The 4,679-nt window shown below is 52.1% G+C and overlaps 1 non-coding gene across 1 annotated transcript; it reads left to right on the forward strand.

Moving 5' to 3' along the window:
- Positions 1-591: 591 nt before the first annotated feature.
- Positions 592-665, forward strand: TRNAN-GUU. The gene has a single exon. It is a non-coding gene; the product is annotated as a tRNA-Asn (tRNA).
- The last annotated feature ends 4,014 nt before the right edge of the window (positions 666-4,679 follow it).

A 4,679-nucleotide genomic window follows, 5' to 3' on the forward strand; every position in this document is an offset into this window, starting at 1 on the left:
TTTGAATCTGATTACCCTGTAAGGCATGTACCATACTGATCTTACAGAGGTGATTCTTTTACCTTTTCTTTCAATAAAATTCTTCTTTTAAGAACCTTACATGGGCTGAAAATATCAGGTAGTATAGTCACAAAAGCAAGGCCCTTCTCAATTCAGGAGGAATTTTGGATGTGCACAGAACACAGACAGGACTGGTCCCTGCACGGTTACAGAACTGCAGTAAAGTGGAACAATTTTCAGCTTGTGTGATTGGAGGATATCTGGATCCATATGGTAAGACTGTCCTACATAAATGAGGAAAAAGTGAGGTGCTTTTGTTATTCTTTTGTTCCACTCTTTGTTTCTGTGGGGAATTTGCCAGTGCAATATTCCTGTCTTCCCTTTCAACAATCAGCACTAAAAGAAATGACAATGGCTGTTGAAAATAGCAATTCCAGTCCGAGTTAGCACTGGGGAGATGCCAGCATTTGTTGCTCAATTTTATTCTACTTTTTGGACAGCACGTTTCAGTGGATCAGCGTATTTGACTGGGGAGAAATGAAGTAACAAGCAGCCCAAATTGAGCTTGGACAGCAGGACAGGTCTCTAGGTGTCTCTGTGGCGCAATGGGTCAGCGCGTTCGGCTGTTAACCGAGAGGATGGTGGTTCGAGCCCACCCAGGGATGCTGGTAACCTTGTGCTATTTCCTTGCTCCTCAAGACGTGCTGGGAGCCTCAAAGGCCCCCTTTTTGCCACCTCAAACCCGACTCTCTTGGCCTCAGGGGGTTCAGCTGGTGGCCCGCAGAGTGCGCTGGATGCGAGTCAGAAACCCATCTCCCAGCAGCCGTGCCGGGGGCTCGGGCTTAATCCTCATGGCCAAGCACAAAACCTTCAGCTGTGGAACGTTTCACTCCCTTCCCACCTCCAGCCAAGTGGCAAGGGAGAAACAGACGAGATGGGCCAGCTCGAAGATACCTCCCTCCTGCTTCCCTGTTGGCTGCACACAGCCCTTGGCGTGTCTCGTGGCTCACCAGGGAAGCGCGGCCATGCTGCCCCAGCCTGAGTCCTGGCTGCAGCCTGGCCTGCCCCAGCTGACGGATCACATAAGGCCACATAACCCACCCTCCCCAGTGCTCCGGGGCTGGGGTGGCTGGGGAGGCTGGGGCCGTGCAGCCCACTCTGGAGCTGGGAGGAAGCCTGGGGGCACAAGCCTCTGGTGGGAGCTGGCTGCTGCAGTGGGGGGGGCAGCTCTGGGCTCCAGCGGGGTTTGTGGAAGGGGCGGGGCCTCATGCAGAAGGGGCGGGGTAGGGGGTTAGTCTCCCCCAGCTGGTGGTTCACGCCCCATCCCTGGTGTTGCAATGCAAGAGGCTGCCCACTCTGCGCTTGTAGCGAGGTTCCCCCACTACGTGGCTGTGCAGAGGCTGCAGGAGAGAGGCGGGGTGACGGCAGGGGAAGGGGGCGACGCGGGAGACAGGCGGGTGATGGCGGGGGAAGGGGCGACGCGGGAGACAGGCGGGTGATGGCGGGGGGAAGGGGCGACGCGGGAGACAGGCGGGTGATGGCGGGGGACGGGGTGACGCGGGAGACAGGCGGGCGACGGCAGGGGAAGGGGCGACGTGGGAGACATGCGGGCTATGGCAGGGGAAGCGGAGACGCGGGAGCTCCCAGCGCAGGGAAACGACAATGCCGTGGAGCGGCAGTGACGCAGAGGGAACAGGACAAACTGAGAGCCAGTTGTGGGAGTGGCAGCAGCAGAAGCTGAGGTGTCGCTCGATGCCTTCCCCTCCCTCCCTCACCCCTGGGGTTTGCTGACCACGGGGAGTGGGGGTTGAGGAAGGAGCACGGGGGGGGGTCTGTTAAAGGAACATTGGATGGGACTGTCACACGGCAAGGGGAGAAACTGAGGCGAAGGACACTGCCCAGAGTACTCTGGGGTGGGAGTTTTGCTTATGATGTAGATTTGAATTTGTGATCGTCGATTTGAGTTAACTGCGATTAATCAACAGCCCTAATTTTTACTATATTAATTAAACCCATAAGTTTATTTACTCAAGCCTAACACTTAGTGTCACTTAATGTTTCTCTGTCCTAGCAAGAATGAACTGGATTTTTGTGACTTTCTGGAAAATGCAAATGAGATTAAATGTGGGAATTCAGTCTCTGTGTTTGTGAGTTGATGTTTTCCTCTCACGGTTCATTGCACGCACTGAAACGCTCAGAGAGATCTCAGGGCTGATGTACTCTGGACACTTAACGGGCAGAGCTACGTCTCTCTGGGTGTGAGAAATCCACCCTCCTAACCAATGTCATTCAGCTGACCAAAGCCCTGGCATGGATAGCGCTAGGTGGATGGAAGAATTCTTCGGTCAACCTGGCTACTACGGAGATGGGAAAACGCCTCTGATCACCGTAGCCACTGTCTACTCCAATGTCCTACAGCCATGTTTTAAGTGCAGACAGCCTACGGGCAGGTCTACACTATGGGGCTCAGTCGACCTAAGTTACACAACTCCAGCTACGTTATTCACGTAGCTGGAGTTGATGTAGCTTAGATCAACTTATTGCTGTGTCTGTGCCATGCTGGGTTGACGGAAAGTTTCTCTTATGACTTACCTTATGCTTCTCGTTCCGGTGGAGTACCGGAGTCGACGGGAGAGTGATCGGGGGTCGATTTAACAGGACTTCGCTAGACCCACTAAATCGACGCCCCCCCACCCTGATGGATTGATCACCGCGCATCGATCCACCGGCACGTAGAGACAAGCCCTAAGAGCGAGACCAGCTCTGGGTCCCGTTGGCACTGTGGATGCTCAGACACTGACCCTGCAACAATGAGATCACGCTAACGCTTCCGTAGTCGGCAGGATTCGAACCTGCCAAGGGGGACCCGAGTGGATTTCTAGTCCATCGCCTTAACTGACTTTTTAGTTTTTCTCACTACGTTCTAGTTCTGTACTCTGCGAGTTCTCACTTCCCGTTGTTTGCCCAGACCAGCTCCCCCAGCACGCTCACCGCTGTGCCATTGTGCACCTGTGTCCAGGCTGAAGAGCAAGAATTCCTGCCCATTTCCCGTCTGGCTGGAGCACGATGAGAGTGTGTTTGTGTTAATGCCATTGCTGTAGACTGTTCGTTTCCAACTTTGACCATTCACACAGTCCCTTTCCCATTCAAATCTCCAGCCACTCAGGGATTCCAATAGCAGGGGTCAAGTTTTCTCTGGGGCACTGAAATGTCTCAGGGCACTGGTGCGTGACCTCAGCCTTGCGTTCCAGCCTTATTGTTTCACGGACTAACAGCCGCAGCAGGAAGAAAGAGCCGAGCGTTCCTGCTCCGTACAGAGGAGTTTGATTTTGCTGCTTTCAATCCTTGGGCTCCGCCGGGAGAAGGAACAATTCAGGTGTCACTGAACTGAAGGTGGGAGATAATTTGCTGACAGGGACGGCTGTCTCCTATTACAGGTGTTTATCTGGTACCGTGTAGCAGGCAGGCCTTGTTCCCAGGTCTCTCTGAGGAAATAAAGTTTCTGTGCAAAATACCACAACTTGTAACGGAGAGGAGGGAAAGGCGATGGGACCAGGACATAAGGGATGAAACATAACATGGTTCTTTCATGTGCATTAACTCTGAAAAGGGATTGATCTCCACTCCATTGTATTTGAAGGGATGTTTAGTTTTACCCTGGGTAAAATACAAGGCTGAAGCCATTTTATGGGGGCTGACACGAGGATTCGAAGGTTAGTTAGTGTTATAAAATGGTTTTAAAAAGTCAGTTTAAACGTGAGCTGGCTGTTATTAAAGGCGTTTTCCCCAGGTCAGCTCCAAAAGTTCTTCTAGAGACGCCCTGGGTTTCCTCATGCCTCGCTGGGAACTAAAGGGAACGTCCCCCCCTCACCGCTGCCAGTGCTGCCCTTAGCTCCTGGATGATGTTTCCGGGGAGGGGACGTGGAATTGACTCGTTTGCTGCTGAGAAGTGAGTCAAGCCAGTTCTCTGGGCACCAGAACTTCCCAGCCCAACCCAGGCTGCTGCCCTGCCCCAGTCTCTGCCCCACTGGAGCCCTGCATTTTGAATCTAGAGCAGCATACCTCAAAATCGGGGATTTTTCTACAGCCAGGACAGCCTCCTGGGCAGAGATGCAGGTGGGGGGAAAGCAGCAGCCCCTCCCTTCAGCGTCCAGCTGTTGCTCCTGGATGCACTGCTGTCAAGGTTCCTTCCCCACTCTGAACTCTAGGGTACAGATGTGGGGACCTGCATGAAAACCTCCTAAGCTTACTTTTACCAGCTTAGGTTAAAACTTCCCCAAGGTACAAAATTATTTTACCCTTGGATTTCCACTGCCACCACCAAACTTTATCTGGGTTTACTGGGAAACGTGGTTTGGATACGTCTTTCCCCCCAAAATCCTCCCAACCCTTGCACCCCACTTCCTGAGGAAGGCTTGGTAAAAATACTCACCAATTTACATAGGTGACCACAGACCAAACCCTTGGATCTTAGAACAATGAAAAAGCATTCAGTTTTCTTACAAGAAGACTTTTAATAGAAGTAAAGGAATCACCTCTGTAAAATCAGGATGGTAGATACCTTACAGGGTAATTAGATTCAAAACATAGAGAATCCCTCTAGGCAAAACCTTAAGTAACAAAAAAGACACACAGACAGGAATAGTCATTCTATTCAGTACAGCTCTTCTCTCAGCCAT

The sequence above is a fragment of the Chelonia mydas genome, chromosome 12 (genome assembly GCF_015237465.2).
Source record: "Chelonia mydas isolate rCheMyd1 chromosome 12, rCheMyd1.pri.v2, whole genome shotgun sequence".
Taxonomy (NCBI): Eukaryota; Metazoa; Chordata; order Testudines; family Cheloniidae; genus Chelonia; species Chelonia mydas.